An 18,398-nucleotide genomic window follows, 5' to 3' on the forward strand; every position below is an offset into this window, starting at 1 on the left:
CGAACGACATTTTTTCTCCATATAAATGTGTTCATACCATAAGGTGTCACTTATGTCTTTATCTCTCATCGGTACTTTGTTCAAAAGTATTTCATAACGTTGTTAAAGCCACTCCAGTACTCAGACTTATGACATCCGCGTTATGATCTAATTACGTCCTAAAAAGCGACATCATTCATATTATGAGGTGTCTTTTAACTACGGCGGACGCGTATTTAAAAATCGCAAAATGAGAATAATTACGTCGGGGACATTTAATTAAGCGATGAAAAGAATTCTTGCGAAAAATATATATTACCCATTGCTATTCCCCGTTATTCATATATTTTTACGAATTTTATTTATTAAAGCTGCAAGTTATTTAATCTTGACACAAGAGAGATAACATTCAAGCACGATAAATATAATGAATGAATATCGATGTGAAACATTTTCTGCGTGCTCTCTGCAGAAGATTATATTTCTATTTTTACATTCGCGCAGCTTTTTTTTTCTTCAATCAATAGAGATAATAAACGGAAATATTTTACTGACAAACGATATAGAATTTCATGTTTGCCTCACGCGCGGAAAATGCGGAATGAAATCGAGCGAACAGCAAATATGCGCCACGAAGGGACAGCCGGCGGCGACATTGTCGAAACGCGAAAAATAGTCGCGTTATTACGCAGGGTATTACGTTCCGCAAACAGACACGTCCCGGAAAGGCGAAACCAATTTATTATCGCGCGCTCGCGCGCGTTATCGCTGTCGTGCTTTTCGCAGTGAAACGCGCTGCCGCGCATAATGAAAACATAGCGCGTTAAATACGCACGAGTAAAAAAAAGGTGCGACGAGATTCTTTTAAGGGAGTCCGAGGGGGTCCGGTTGCTTGGTTTGCGAAGAGCATCGCGAGTGAAACAAAAATTTCAAAGCGGGATATAATTCATCGCGGGCAAATTATCGCGCTCGTGTTTTTTCATCTGGCATGAAACATCGCTGCTCGGCGGAAGAAAACACGCGGCCAAATTCGAGCGAAAATATATACGTGTTGGCTGCATGCGTACGTGGTGAAAAAAACGCGCGTTAACAGATGAATAAAAATTTTTTCCTGTATTATAATGAATTTTTTGTCCAATGACGACAGACACTGATCAGCCGCGGAAATAATTATTGAAAGAAGTTATTATTAAGCTATTAAGAGTGAACAATATAAAATATTGTCTAAAAACGAGAAAAGGAAATTTATCGCGTTACAACATTATTTTTTGCATTATTTATGCGAGAAAATGTCTTCCTTAAAAAAACTGGGATAATGCAAGCTCCGCGACACGTAAAGTCGAGAATAAGGAGTAATGTTGCGTTAATGATATTTTATAAAGAAAAAAAAAACGCACAAAGAGAGAGCCACATGGCGTTGTTACGATGCAAGAGTTCGTAAAGTTCTCGGCGCTTAACGACAAACGGAAAGGCGCCTCGCGTCGCGCGACGTTGCGCCGGTGTGTCGCGGATATTAAATTATGAGGGTGAAGAAAGGGCGAAGGAAAAAAAATGATGCGTCTCGAGACCCCGTCATATTTCACGCGAGCACGTTTCACGCGTCGCGAAACTTGTCGGAGCCCCGCGTGGCGTAAATAACTTTCGTCATCGCGACATCGCGCACGGGATTCGCACGTGCGCGCCCGTTTATGACGGCGTCGGTGCGCGACTCCATTTCGTCGTGTCTCGTCGACGTCGATACGAACGGACGTTCCGTAAAATTCTCGACGTAGATTGATAATGCCGGGTCGCGCGAGACCGGCGAGCCGCGTTTGGGTAATCGCGCGGCGATAAAGCTCTACGCATTATGCCAGGCGTAACATAAATGCGTGCTCGAATCGCTGGACGAGAACTGGTTATCCAAGCGAGGATAAATAGCGTAAACTCCACAGTGATAATGATAATAAATGGGCAGCTGGTTGCGAGAAATGTGAATCAGATGGTGGTAATAAAATAGATGGATTTTCAGAAAGAATCTTGCAATAATAATATTTCCTGATTTAAAATAATAATGCTCAGTAAAATAAATAAAAATTTCTTTTTTCTTGCGGAAATCTGTCTTCTTTCTATGGGATTTTAAAAAGATCATTCTTGACAACTGGGCAAGTCTTTGCAAATTAAGCGTGCATACAATATAGCGTGCAAATTTCCGGATAAATTTCCATGGAAATCTCGAGAAAGAAAAAAATGAAGCTTTCACGATTTCTGGAGGAGAAGGGAGAAGAGAAGGGACATGCCATGAGTTATTTAAAAGAGAAGGGGCTTTTCTCCTGACGGCGCAATTCCATTTCCAATCCTCCCCCTCCCCCTCCCCTCCCATACACGCTACCTTGTAATCCGAGGGAGGAGTGGAGATTGTTTCGAATTAACCAGGAATCCACCCTGAAAATGTTAAAACCTTCCTTTTCTCTCTGTTCTCGTTTCGTTTGTGTTTTCGTTTCCTCTTATTGTTAGTCGGTTTTCTCTGTTTTATCTTCCTTGTCGTTTAAGGTATGCCAGAAATTCCAAAGACGGCTATACGTTTGTAAATGAAAGAGTATATCCTTAAATGCTTTGCCGCAATTTTAATCGAAGAAATTTTAATATGAAGAGCACAAAATCGTACGATCGTATATATAAATCAGTATATATAAATCTTTATATAATATCAAATGATATGACACATTTTTAATCTATAATCTCAATTAGCAATTTCCGCTGATTAATTAGTTTATATATTAGCATATTTTTAATTAATTATGTCTGGAAACCAAGATTATCGATCTCGAAGCAAATATTCTGTTTGATCAACTTCTCATAACTTTAACGGTAAAGTCCACCGCCGGCGATATTTCCATGCACAACGCTCTCTCTATTATATTAATCCGCAATAATTAATTACCGCGCATACAGCGCGATCCGCCGACTCTTACTCGCCGAGCGCGCTGCACTTATCAGAAATAATTAATTACCTGGTGGGTGACAATATCAGACCGCGGCGTAACTATTCGTCGGGCGATACATATCCGCTTACGGTAAAGTTTTCGGCGATTAATAACGGCTCCACCGTCACGTAATATTCCGGATTAGTCCTAGTCGCACATGATAGCATTTCACTATATCAGCGTTTCGTAGCAGATATTTCGCTGGCAATTCATCACGAGAATTATGCCGGATCGACGCGATGCCGTCATCGCACCGGGACATGCATCTAATCGCGTAAAAAATTTGTGTGATACGTATATAATAAATCTGTTCAATCAAATGTAAATAAGAACGGCGAGAAAAAATAAGAATATAAATCTCTCTCTAAAGATAGTACATAAAATTATGAATATTGTTTAATAAACATATATATTTCAGTATCACAATATTTTGATTTTATTACTATTTCATTTGTAATAAGAAATTGAAATGGATTTTATGTGCTGGATCATTCTTCGTCTAAAATAACGCACGAGGAACACGCGTATCCCGGGACGGTTTTATCTCCCGGGGCTCGTTTGCAATTAAAAGCCACAATAAAAAAAGGAAGCAGTCTCGGGTCATTCGACATTATGAAGAAATATGAACCATAGGCATTCCCATTGGCTTGCGGTAAATTATAAAAAAGAGTAGCGGAATGGAACATATGAAGGGGAAAGAGAGAGAAAGACATCGAGTTAAATTTATGAGGAAGCTAGCCTGCAAGCTCGTCGCAGATAAGTGCCGCGTCCAGCTCGTGAAATTGTCTCCCTTCGACCTTTTCCCTTTCCATTTCTTCTTTCTCTTTTTCTTCTTCACCCTTTGCCACAATTCTTGTTCCGACACTTTTGCTCTTGTATATCTCTTGTTCCGCCCGTCTCCTATCTTGTCCTTCCGTTTTGTGCCCTAAGATCGTTCATCTTTATTTTCGTCTATACCGGGTTTTTTTCTCTTTCTCTCTCTCTCTCTATCTCTATCTCTTTTCTATGAGCATAAAGTCTGCAGGGAGCTACCAGGGTGCAGTTATAATCCCTTGTACTCGAAAGCCGTGGCTGGCCAATATGCGCGCGCGCGTTGATTAACTCCCTTGTAATTCCACCTTCGTAGTTACGTTAACGTCACGAGCGCCTGTCCGCCTGTCCGCCGTCAACGTACTTTTTTGCCCACCCCACAGCTGCAGCTTTCTCTGGTGATTTTTTTATCACGCCGTTGTTTGACGAATTAAATACTCGACTTATCCGGGATTTGAACGCAAACGTGAAAATTATATTGGCAAACGCGATTCCACGATGTATTCGTTTGCGCTTTGTTGTATTCATTGTATTCGATGTGTGCGTGTACAAGAGTTTAACTATTCGATTCGTAGCAACCGCTCGAACGAGAATATTTTATTTGAAATAAATTTCGCGATCGCTGTTAGCTCGTGCGTGCAGAGATTTTTTGTTTGTTAATAGGATTTCTATGGGTTTTTTTTTTTAATTTGTTTGATGTCAAAACAAGAAGTTTCTCGCTTCCTAAATTTATACAATGTACACACTTATTCATACGAGAATTTATTGATACCATTCTCGCGGAGCGCAGTCCCTAGCAATAATTTATTATGGTGATAAAAAAAAAGTTGGAGGTGAGATTTTTCTTCGCACGCGAAATTGCTGGAATGACAAGCATTCTGCGATGGTCAGCGTGTCCTTCGTAACATACTCGTCGCATGACGTGCATTAATTGTTCGAGGTCGTATAAATTTTTCACGAGATGATAAAGACGCGAGCGTACACGCTACTTACTCGCTGCCTATTCGTTGCTGATTAATGCATGCTCTTTATATATTCAAGCGTGATTAGTATCAACGGCGTGATTTAAGGAGGCTGCACACCCGACGCAGCCGCCACGTTAATCCTCGGCTAATCTGCGAAATAGCGAAGCATTACCCGTTACCTTGTTCAGAGTTATTTCTTTAGTTTTCGTTTTTTTTTTTATTTTCTTACGGTATATTAATATTTATCGCTTTATTTATTCCGTGTTCTTGCATCGCTAATCCTCTATTAGCCTTCTTCTTAATGATATATCTAATTATTCTTGAATTCTTTTTCTCAATGTTTCCTGCGAAAAAATAAGTTTTTGTTAAGTAGAAAAATTGAACAAACGAGACTAACAATAAGACTTATGCTATTACTAATCACTGTCTAATAAAAAAAGAAACAAAATATATAGAATAACGTTCCATTTTTAAATGTTATATTTATTTCAAAAAACGTTTATATAATAAATCTGCAATTACAAATAATTTTGGGCATATATCGTTTGTATTTTACGAAATAATGCTTATCACAGTTTGCAAGCTAACCGAAAATACTCGTCGGCGCCATAAGACCATTAGATCGATCAGACCGAAAGTAGCTTCGCGGTTTGCGTTGGAAAACTGCGCGCTTTCGTTGCCTCTATTGGTAACTGGCGAACGGCCAACGAAGCTTTTTCCCAATCCCTTTTCCGAGCCAAGCGTCGAAGACAGCGACGGTGCTGGCTATAAGTCAATTCTAGAGGTGGCAAAGAGAGATAATGGAAAATCGCGAGAAAGAATGCAATGGATAAAAAGTACAATAAATAGATAAATACAACTCGATATGAAAAATCAATCGTACACGTAAAGTTAATCAAGGAAATGAAATAAAGTATGGTGATTAATAAGCTAATGCAATTTTACAAAAAAATATAGAAAGAACAAAAAGGTATAAAAAGGGCACATGTGTCTGTATATATGTACGTATAATATCATTACAACTAAAAAATATAAATTCCTTCACGAGTTCGTCTTACTTCTCTTCTTTTTTCTCTGCGTGGCTCGTGGTCTCGTTACATTTTTATCGAAAATGAGAAAATTGGTGCCGAACCCGACGCGGGTTGAAAGAATGGCGCGTTCTCGAGGGAACCCACTCGTAAAAGTCCGAAAAGCTTTTTCATGGTTTCACGGTGGAGGGTAGTAAACTTCATTTTGGACGTGGGGTTTCGACGATTTGCACGATCGACCGCGCATTCACGCTGTAAAGCTTGGAGCTTTCGAGCGGCGAGAGACCAGGCGCGAATAACCACAGATCAATTAAAAGCCAGAAGAAACCGAAGAGACGCGTCCGTGGAAACGTGGCGAATGGGAGAGAGAGGCGGAGAGGAGGGGAAGATTGGAAGAGGATGGAGGGAAGAATTCGCGAGAAAGGGTTTGCCGTATCTAGCGAAACGAAATGGCCGGCAGCTAATATCGCGAGAAATACTGTTATTGCCGCTAATATTTCGCGCAAAACTCACAACAGTCGACGTCCGCCTCGGGAAATCTCCTTATACCTGGATTCGCGCCGAAAGGGTTGCAAGCGATACCACTTTTCGCGCATCCCCGCTCCCTCGTACCCATCTCACAGACGTTTCGCATGGTTCTCTGTGTTTCTCTGTGTTCACGATGTTGCGCAATTCCCGTAGGAAATTTGGCTCGGATGAGGTGCTCGAGCGAAACGTAAGAAGTATTTAAGCCATTAAGCGCGCTGTATCTTCGACATGCTAAATAAATAGGACAATACGACCTTACTTTAATGTGCGAGTATTGTATTTCATATACCAAATCTTCATCAAAGTTTTAAGAATAAATGGTTATTAGTGGTTTTGTGATGAAAAGATTCGTTATCGAATGTTACGTGCCATTTGGCGAACAATCTTATCTCGCGCAACAAAATCTTTATTTTATCATCGGCCGCTTGTTTTTTTTTCCGGTCAGCAACTAATATCGCAAGAAATACTGTTATTGCCACTAATATATCGCGCAAAACTTTCCAAGAAGCCTGCCTCCGGAAATCTCCTTATGACTGGTTCTCGGAAGGGTTGCAAGCGACAGGGTGCCGCCCCTTCTCGTTTCCACCTTTTCTCCCTCCCTCGCTTGGCCTTCGTGTAATTCACGTTGGTTCTTGTTCTAGAGCTCGGTTGGAAAATTTACTCTGAGGAGCCGAAGAAGAATCCTCCTCCTGAAATTATTGTTGCCTCATAACTTGCACCTTCCGCGCGCGCCCCTTTGCTAGAGAATTATATACTTCGCCGATATATCGTCCCCTCGCGACATAACATATGCTTGTAATATGTTTTCTAGTATGGTAGAAGAAGATAATAGTATAAAGAATATTCAATAGATATTTTTTTACTATGATGTGAATATATTTTATCTACTTAATAAAGAACATTATCTTTTTTTTTGTATATGTCAAAATATAATTCAAATATTTACGACTGCGATTATAATTTTATATGTTTTTTTTATCTTTATTAGATATTTCTATATCAACACTTTCTATGTTATTGAAATTGTTCTTTCTAGTTCTTCCTTCCTTGAAATTCATTTCGGGCTTATCTCGCGGCGAAGGATATGTAACATTTTATCTTAATGTAGACTAGAACTCGTCGAAAAGAAGCTTCCGATGAAAGCTCTCTCTTGCTCGGCTTCTGCCGTTAGGTAACTTTTATAATCCGCGCGTTGCCTTAATCGGGAAGTTCCTTTTGGAAAGACTTTATCTCCTTACCGGGTCTTTCTACCAAGAAGATTTTAAACGATACTATCCTATACATTTTACGCCATTTCTTCCACGATTCGATAGTTTCAAAAAGAATTTTTTTAAATGAACTTCCAACTATTGTCAACTTTTTCCTTCATATTATTTTGACAATAATAATAAAAAAATTAATTACATCTCTCTCTCTCTCTCTCTTGCATAATATAAATATTTTTTATAAAAATTATTTACGGTAATAAGACTGTAGCCATAATAATTCACACACAGAAGCCGGAAAGTAGCACTTTACCGTTGTACTTTGAGATTACGTGCCGTTTTCTCAAATTACTGTTTGATGGAGCGGGTAACGTAGCATTACTCGGTATTACCGGTCATTACATGTCGTTACAAGCACACAAGATCAAAGTTTCGTTTCGCGTATAATCGAACCACGTTCCTTTCTACACGATCGCCGCAATTGTCCATCTGATGCAATATATTCTTACTGCGTGGTAATCATTATAGTCTTGGCTCTCTCAGATTAAGTCCGAGCTGAAATCTTTGTTACATTATATATATATATATATCTATATATAGTTTTTACTACATCGCATTTCTGCCCAAAGATACGTCAAATTGTTGAACCTGCTAATAATGTTCTCTTTATAAAGAAATATTTGCGAATATTGACACTTAAAAAAATTTAATCTAAAAAGTATTTAAGTATAATTGAATTTATCTGACAGAGGATTAAGATACGTGTTACAGCAGTTATTCATAAATAATATCCACCGTCGTTTAGAATCACCTAGACGAGAAAGATCTTACGTAAATGCCGATGCTTCGTACGTGCTCAGTAAAAGTTGTCGCGTCGTAAATGGCAGCAAAAGTCGGCGGCCGATAGTTAAAAGGATTAGTCGAGCCGCAAAGCGACCGGAGGGGGACACCCGAGAAGGGAGTGACTGGTAAAAATTTCACCAGGACCGGTTGCAATATCGCTTTTACGGGTGCACGGTAAAACCGAAAGATGCCTCTAAGCTCGTCGTAGCGGGCGTACGTGCTGCTCGATGGGCATTAAGGGGTTAAGGCGCGCGAGACGGACGGAGGGTAGATTACCTGATGGGGATGCAGGTGTGGCGAGGGTCAAAAACACCTTCCCCGAGAAATATCCACGACAAGACGGGCGCAGCGGGCGAAACGGGCGCTCGTAAAATGCCAGACCCGGATAAGTGGCGGGAGAACGGGATGAGGTTCTTAGGCGACAATATGTTTTCCGGCGGCGAAACCACAGAGAATAAATCACCCCTTGACGTAAGCTGAGATGGCGCCTTAAATGTAATCGATGCGGGTATAGATTGTGTAATTTTATTCCACGCTTTCCAAGTTATGGAGATTTTATTGAGTCATTTTTATATATATTTTTTATGTACGATGACAAATAATATTTATATATAAAATTTGTCTTTGCACATAAAAAATACGTATAAAAAATGACTCGATAAAATTTCCATAACTTGGATATATTGTTACTTACTTATAATATATATCCTTAACAGAGAGAGATACAAAAATATCTGTGTAAATTCGTAATTTTACTTAAAACATACATGTGAAGTGAAAAAGTTTCACTGCACGCGGACAGAGAACAGTTACGTAACGCGAAGCCAAAGACAGGCTGATCCCCGACGGCGTAAGGATTAAAAATGCGCGAAAATCACCACAGACGTACTAATCCGTAACGCACGCCGCCGATAGCGATGGAGATACGCAAAAAGTTTGATACGATAACAGCAATTCGCGAACATCTCTCGCCTAGAAATATCCGCTCTTTCCGACAAGTTACGGCTTAAACCGACCGCACACGCGGGCTTTACGTGGACAAAGGTGGACAAAAAGGACGATCTGAAAATAGAAAATTGTGGACGCGAACTGCGGCAAAGCTCGCGGATCCGGCTGGTGACACGTACCGCTCTTTACCTGCCCGCCTGTACGCCTTGGCCGCACTAAAATCTTAACGGCGCCGTAAAACACCGCGATTTATCGTCCCTCGATATAAAAATAAATTACGGCGCCATTATCTTTCGTGCGCCGCGAAAAAGCGTCGCGGCTAGACACGTAGCATATAAGTCGTCGTACTTGTTTAAGCTTCGCCCGCGCGCTAAAGTTATCGTGACAACGGCTACGATAGGGATTCAGGGGTACTTTGTCGGAATTTTTGCGGCGCGATTTATACAGGCTTTACATTACGGTCCCTCGTAAAACAGCCACGTTTTCGTTAACTTTCACTTATCTTTCTATCAGAAGCGCACATGTATCAGATGTTAATAATATTTATGGAAATTATACGAGTATATTATCGCACTTTCTACTCTACGGTAACGGCACTTTAAAAAAATTTCTCTGCTTTCGCCCTTCTCGGATAATTGAACACGTTTCTCCCAACTTTCTCCATAAAACAGCGGTGCAACTGAATCGGGACGATCAGCAGTGCGACTTTTGGGAAGTTTTCGGCTACCGTCTACTGGAATTCGGCCACGGGAATCATTTAGAGTACATGTGTTAGCCAAACGGCGTCGTGACGCCGTGGCAGATCGAATGGGAAAAAACGACGGTCGAACTTGGCTCATCGGTAATACCGTTTTTTATCTAAATGTGAATCTAATGAGGACGCTGCATGCTCGTCAAGAGAAAAGTTCCGCGAAACTTTGCTTTTATAACGTCTGTCATAAGTGAAAAGAATTATTAGAAGTCGTGGTGTGTAATACAATATATTATATCTAAAACTTTTCTATAATATTTGTATTTAACAGAAATCTTTGTATCTTTAACATATGCTTAAGAAAAATTTAAGTAAGCTGGAAAATAAGAAATGATAAAAAAGTTATCATATTTTTTAAATTTTCGTACAATAGTAACAAACAATTAATAATGAAGATATCATTTGAATTTTAATTCATGAAAGAAATGTAAAATGCTATTAACACTTATATATTAGCTGAAATTACAATAGCCTAATTTGCATCAATTATCCGAACGTATAATCTCCATATATTTCGACTGACAATAACACGAATCGTCTTGTTCCCGTCTCGCTACGTGTGCCACAGATCGATAAGTCGAGCCGTTGGACTGTGACGGATGGCTTTGTGCCAGTACTCGGGCAGTTCTGGCTTTTGTTTCAGTTTTTAGTACGTCCCTCCTTTCCCCATACCCTCATACGCGCCCGGGTATTTTTGCGCAAATGTACAAAACCATTTCTAAAGAGTAATAGAGGGTTTGATGGAGCAGCTGTCTCTATCATGAAAAGTTCCATTTGTCAAAGCCGAAACGAAGAATTGGTCATTGAATTTGTGATAAACGAGACTGCCTTCTAATTAAATTGAAATTATCTATATTTATGCAGAATTGGTTATCTGCATTTAGACATTATAAACGCTTAATTAACCCTGAATTAGTACAATTTATAATACAATTAGTACAACCCCGAATTACTTATAAGACGAGAACTCGCACTTTAGATTTTTCTTCTCGATCTAAATTTTTTTTATTTATTATTTTATCTTTGCTTATGATAGAACACATCATTCTATAAAAGTGTTATTATACTAGGTGCCGTCTCTTTTAATTAAATTACCCATTGCACCAGCAAATGGCAATCGGGAAAAGTAGCTACCTTGTTGTACCGCGTTTCACTGAAACGAGAACTGAAAAATAAAACATCGTTTCCGTCGTCGGAAAATACATTTTAAATATGTAACGAACCAGTAGTTAATTAAATTAAAATTTTCAATGTAAATGTTTTTATATTTTGTGCAGAACTCTGCAAGCGATATAACAATTCCTACCAAACTGACCAACGACATATTAAATTTAATTTCCTTGAAATATCGCTAAAAATTAAAGTTATTATAATTGACTGACATATAGAGTTTTAAATTAAAATGTTTTTTTATGTCTATATTGTTTAAAATATCTTTTTATTTACATCTATATATTTAATGTAGTTATGTATTTAAAATTACTTAATGTCACATTAAATTATCTTTTATCATTTTAAAACACACGCAGAATTATAGAAACAAAGTCTCGAACAGAATAACTCTCAGGCAAAAAGAGACTGAAGGTTAAAACGACAATCTCTATCAGTTCGCAGAATTGAATGAACACTTATTTATTGTACGCCCTACCTTTACATGTGCCATAAAGCACGTGGCTGGAGCTTTAAATGCCGCGACGTCATTCTGGTACAGAGCTCGTACGTTAAAGTGAAAACGGCAAGCGACTAGTCGGACGCAAGCGGCGGACGGTCTGGCCGAATTCGGCCGTCACCACTGAACAGATTTTATCGTCGCTCGTGCATCGCATCGGTACGGCACCATCAAAACGTCGCGTCGTGCTCGAATAAAACTCGTCTCCGATTATTTCGACCGTTAAAGTCCTCCTTACACTCGTACATCGTCATGGAGATGGGGAATTTCGACTTTGTCGAGTGATCTTTATGGGCGAGAGTTGGCCGAAACGGGATACTTATGAGATTTATCGTGGATTTTTTGCGCTATGGTATGGGAAAAAATAATTTATTGCATACTCTTCGTTCGAGATTTTTAAATTACATTTAAGAACTTGAAATATGAACAGAGGAACTTGAATGCTAAACGTGAAGGAGCTACACTGTAAAATATAGACGCATTGTCTCGGTACATACAGTGCCAACAGAAGCTAGTTTATTACAAACTCGGTAAATACCGCCGGTCTCTCGACTGGGATAATTATACGAATGAAGTGAGACACGAGGAAAATTCGAATGTTTCTTGTTTTTTCGCGGTTTTTTCCATTGACAATCTACGGACGGATCTTGTTCGGTATGCTTATACGGATGGATGGACGGGAGAGGGGGACGATTATGTAGATCGATTTCTAGGAAGAACGTTTCTCGCGTTTATTCACTCCTTCCTTTATTGGAACCGTCATCGGGCTCGTCCAGCGACTCTTCCGGCGATCGCGAGTGACGTATAACCCGGGAAGTACACTCGGCGTCGAGGTGCTTAGACGTCCCGGCGCCGTTGACGTGCGGCGCCGCACGCAAGCCCTAAGCGCTATTAGCCGCGTCGTACCCAACCCCCGGAGACTAACCCTCTCCTTCCAACGCCATCGGTCGGCCGTAACTCCTTCGTACACCCTCTGTTATCCACCTCTCCCGATAACGTCAAACGGTCATTGTTTGCTCGTCAATGAAAGTGGACCCAATGTCGTTTCGCAGATTAGGACTTTCTTCATGCAACGCTTTATCTAAAATATACTATCGTCCTACGAGAGGGAAAATCTAATCCTCTTTATTTAATGATTCACGTCCGCTATATTTTTCTTAATTTTACGAGCGGATAGTGAGAACGCGTATATAAGACAGCTGATTTCGTAACGTCCAGCTTTCGAGATGAGAGACAGTAAATAAAGAAAATCAAAATTTTTCTAATTTATATTGAAATTGTGACTTTTTACAAATAATGATGAACAAATCTTTTTTGTATATTTGACATATACAATTACTTATGCAATTAATCAAATGTTCTAAAAATTTCGTATAAAATGTTTTCATATCATGAGAAAAAGGAAGAAGAGAGAGAAAGAGCAAATATATAAAACAAGATTTTTATAACTCGTATAAATATAGTATAAGTATAGAAAATATAAATAATATATTTATAAAATAATACATTTTTCCTAATTAATTTTTTTCCTTTTCGATTTTATGAACCATTGTAATATATTTTTTGTGCATAATTTAATACGCTACAAACGTGTTTAAAATATTTATATTATGTAAATAATGTTGCTATAATATATATATATACATTTTTGCCGATAGCATTACAAATGGAGAAAGAGTAGAAGCTGTTTATTATTCGAGTCGAGCATCGAGAATGTTGCTGATTGAACGCGGATAATTTCCCTGAATTACACTCGCGTGGAATAACGAAATGAAGTTGCAACGTGAATAAGAGATCGTTACCATAGAACGCGGGCCGAAAAATCTTGACCTTACCGTCTCGCCGCCGCCATCTTGCGCACGTCGTTAAGCTTAACGACCGCTTTCGGAATTGCCCCGGCCTTTTTTCGCCATAACGAGACACGGCACTTGGTCCTTCGCACCCCATTCTCCATGGTTTCCCATGCGAGAGACATTTAAGTTCGTAACTTCATTGTTATAAGGGTAGTGCCGTGCGGAGGGATAAAGTGAGAACTTCTTTTCTTTTATTCTATTTTTATTTGAAACTTTATTCGTTATTCATTTCTTGTAATGTCAAAAAATTATTTTATTTAGTGTAATATTTATATCTATTATGAATAACATCTCTCAGTCTCTCTTTTGTGCGCATTTATATGCGTATCAATAATCATTCATCGAACTCAGTCGTAAAAAGAAAACCGTCTTGGAGGAAAAGTGGCAAGATAACAAACGAACGGTTTCACCGATCGAACTTTGCCGTCGTTCGCTCGGCACGCGCCCTTAACTCTCAGAATGAAGAAAACGGTTGAGAAAGGAAAGGCGGAGAGGCAGTCCATGAAACTTAATATTCCGTAGGAAGGACTTATATATATACATATATATGTATATATATATATATATACGTAAGGACGCGGACGGCAAAAAGAAAGGCGCACGACACCGGTAAAAACCCACCCTCAGCCCCGTCAGTTTTACCACACACTCGCTCTCCAGGAATCGATAGGGTGACTCATCGAGGGCGGTGACAGAGCTTTTTACCCCTCCCGCCTTTCTTCTGCTCTCTCCCTCTTTTTCTGTTTCTACCTTTCTTGCTTACAGCACTCTTCTCCATCCACCCTCAACTTCGTTCTTTCGACTTCGCTCGCTTCCGGCTCCAACGCCCCGTTTCCTTGCTCTCCCTGCAAGCGTGTCCAAACTTTAAAACTCCCCGCAGCAGCTCACTTTTCGGTCGGACTCTGTGTGCTCCTGCACGTTCCTTTCGGAGCGACAAATAACGGGACGTATCTCGAAGTATGCAGTCGTTACTGCGCCGTGCACTTTTGTTTGGAGCTGTGAAAACTGGAATGCGACCAGCCTTATTTGCAGTCAATTTGTCGTCCCGTCTGTACCAATTGGGTTCAGTCCCCAAAAGTTATCGTTTGTTTCCGTTATCCGAGTTTTTCTCTACAATGTTTAATAAATTTACGTAATATAACAATATTAAATTTATTATCAATATTATGTAATTGTTTCTTAAAATTTTGTTGTCGCGGAATTATGATATGATTACAGATGGTCACGCATACTTTTTAATTATCGACGATGTAAAACTTTCTGTTTACGTCGCGAAGTTTGTCTAATCTACTTCAAAATAAGATTCAAGCGCGATAGAATTTGTTTTCACGAATGAATTCGGAAACATTCCGTGAAACAACTTGGAACCATTCACATTTCTACGTTATTCCCGCCACTCTTAATTGTCTCGTTCGCGTAGCCCTTCTCGCGATCTCAACAGGCGTTCAAACTTTAAACTGCTTCATTCCACGCGAAATAACGAGATACATTCGCGGAACAACGAACATATGCTTTCGTTCTATAACATTTGTAACGAATAAAATTTCTCAATTTGTTTAGATTCTTTGGTTAATCCGCGAATTCTCCGTTTCTTTTAAGGCGCAAAATTATTGTGAAAATATGTACATTTTTAAATAGATACGTTCGCCGAACAACAACGAACATATGCTCTCGTTCTATAACATTTGTAACGAATAAAATCTCTCAATTCGTTTAGATTCCAAACACAAATTATTCTTTGGTTAATCCGCGAATTCTCCGTTTCTTTTAAGGCGCAAAATTATTGTGAAAATATGTACATTTTTAAATGTGCTTAACAAAATTTTAAAAATATGTTTTACATACATAAATCTCTATTTTAGCAACAAAGGATGGTACTTTAAAGGAAAACAATCATACGATAACAATTTAAAAATATCTGACAAAATGTTTTCTGTAAATAATACTTCTTGCATTACGGAACTCGTTAGATGCGTTCAAAGCGGCCAATTTTTACTTTCTTCCTGTTCTCGTACCCGCTTTCAGACACAACGCGCGTCTGCTCGCGCCACGTGAGAAATTTTTTAAGATGGGATTTTAACGAGCACGTAGGATATTTTTCAGAGTCTTCCTCGCGCGCGCCGGTCGCCTTAATACTTTTCTCGCCCCGCCTGTCTCGCGCGTCGGACGTGCTCTCGAACTTTAAAACACATCCCCACTGCACCATCTCTCCTCTCTTCCCCCAGGGTGCCAGGATTTTTGCAGGACGAAAATAACGAGATGCATTCGGCGGAATACAATCTCGTTGCTTGCACTCGCACGTATCTATAACGAGAACTGGCGGAACGTCGTCGCCAGCCAATTTGTCGAGCCCGAGCAAACCGCCCCTTTCGCTGATTCATCCGTTCTTTCTCTCCAATTTCGTTTCGTGTTACGCAGCTTTCTTTTAAATTTCTTGCAAATTACAAGCCTCGGCAAGCGCTAACGAAGCTCCGAAAAAAAGTTATGCCGATTCTTTCGTATTTGTAAATGGAAGTTCAGTTGAATCTGCGGGCAAAACTCATACTGCGAAAAATAAAATATATTCCGTAAAATATAATATAATACAATGAAAAATCAAATTTACTATGCGAATATATTTTTAAATATAATAAACTCAATTTGATTACATGAAAACGTTACAAACATAACTTTTCAAATGAATTTGTAATGTAATTATAACTCATATGAAATACTGTTTTTAATTAAACTTGTAGTTCTGCTTAATTTGTGTACAATGTGTTACTTTGTTGATGAAATTTTTTTATAGAATATTTTTTTATAAATTACTGCAATTATGAAAGCGGTATTGGACCGTTACATGTCATAAAATAATTGCTTAATTAAAGAATTTTATAAATTGGAAAAAACTTTTCCAACTTTTATGATACATTTTAATAAATAACATAAAAAAAGAAATTTGTAACACTGTACAATTTGCATAGACAAACGCTATTTCTAAAAATTAAACGATAATATTAAAAGGCTAGAAAATTATGATTTATTCTATTTTAGTCAACTAATTAATTTTTTAAAAAGAACATTGCCAATATGCTCGCATTTGTCTATGTTGAACAGAGGAAGATTTAAAATAACAAAACAATTAATTTTAGCTTTAAATGATCATTAGAGAAGAAGCATCTCTCGCCACTTTATTGTAAACGAGAAAAACGCAGTCAATTAATCCATTAAAATAAATGACCATTAAATTCTACTTTTTCCGGCTTATTACGTCCATCGAAGAAAGTTCGTATTTTTCACTGCCTAACTCGTTTAGTGCCTTTCCATGGCGCAACAAGTTAATACGTTTCTTTTTTTTTTTGGTAATTGTGCGTTAACCCAACCTTCGAAAAAAAATGGGAGAAAGATCGCTGCACACACGTGATCGTTGTATAAATGATGAAACGTATCGACGTGGATGATGAGAGTTCATTGCCCATTCGCTCTTCGTATTGCAGATTCGTGATCGATATTTACGTCGCGACCGCAGCTACCGTAAACGCAAAGTTATGGTGTTTATTGTCGACGCCGTGCAAACGCGAACTGAATAAACATCCGCGAATTTATACTCGATTTTATCTCCGGAATTTATCTGCGATTTTATAGCGTTGATATTTACATATTTCTTGTTCTTTAACTGCAGATTTTTGTGTATTTGAAAAGCAGAAGAAAAATACATGTTCATTAATAACTTTAACATATTTATTTCGTGAACTTCTGAAATTTATAATTTATGAATTTTAGGCTTACATTCTTTTGCTTTTCGAGAACAAAGACGTGAATTTGAGACAGCATGAGACAGCGCAGTGTTTTTAGTCCGGCCTATTTAGGGTCGTCTTCGATCCGCTAGTAGTCTCGGTGCGACCGAAAGAAGCTCAAGACTTGGAAAGCGGGGAGCTTTAAGCTCTTACGAATCAATACCGGGTGGCGCGAGTGAGACGGATAGACTGTAGACTAGATAGGAGAGTCGCGGATGGAAGAAAGAAAGGAAGGAAGGGACAAAGGAGGCCAAGGAGAGATCCAAGACTTGGAGCTCTTGTACGTTCGTTCCCCGATATAGCGCGTCGATAAGTCGTCTCTCCTGCCGATTATTTCGCGAGAGTATCGCCGAATATTGGGCTGAGCCTTTCCGCCAACATGACAGCCATCAAACCAGCATGGACTCCTTTTGTCGGTTCCTGTACAACGTCATTCTCGCCATTGTCGTCCTTCTCAGGATTATCAGTGAGTAGCGAGAGCGAGACATCGATCAGGCGGATTGTTATATCATTTTGCGAAAATAAATTATTTCATAAAAATGAATTATATTTCTCTTTCTTCGTAATAAACTGTATATATGACAAACGATTAAAAGGCTAATTTTTAGAGAAGTTTTAAAAATAAAAGTTATTTATAAATTACGAAAACGAAATATGTTTTCTGTATCAATATTAACTGGAAAGTTATTTATGAATTTTTGTTATTTATGAATTTATATCGATAATTATACCAAACAGCCACATATATGAATAATCATAATGGCTGCGCGATATAAATTCCTGCGGTTACCCAACTTCTATATTAACGGACAAGGTGTACTTCGTCAATATTAACCGCGCTGAATAAATTTTATTAGTATTCCGTGCGAGTTACCGCGAAGATAGTCGGAATATCGGATAACCGCGACTGTGCAGTATTTAACTTGGCTATCTATCTCGGGTAAGCTTAAAGCTTAAAGCTCGATCCATTACTCTCTTGCAACGTCCATCGTCAGATAATACTTGTCTTCGACGATCTCCAACGATAAGCTTTCTTATCGTTATCGTCACCGCGATTAGCCAAACTTAAGTTGGATTTCG

At 38.8% G+C, this 18,398-nt stretch overlaps 1 protein-coding gene across 7 annotated transcripts in view; it reads left to right on the top strand.

Annotated features, from left to right (window-relative positions):
• Nucleotides 1-18,398, top strand: part of LOC115242500 (protein Fe65 homolog) — a 169,091-nt gene that overhangs the window by 106,285 nt on the left and 44,408 nt on the right. The window lies entirely within an intron of this gene.

The sequence above is a fragment of the Formica exsecta genome, unplaced genomic scaffold (assembly GCF_003651465.1).
Source record: "Formica exsecta isolate Colony F162 unplaced genomic scaffold, ASM365146v1 scaffold60, whole genome shotgun sequence".
Taxonomy (NCBI): Eukaryota; Metazoa; Arthropoda; class Insecta; order Hymenoptera; family Formicidae; genus Formica; species Formica exsecta.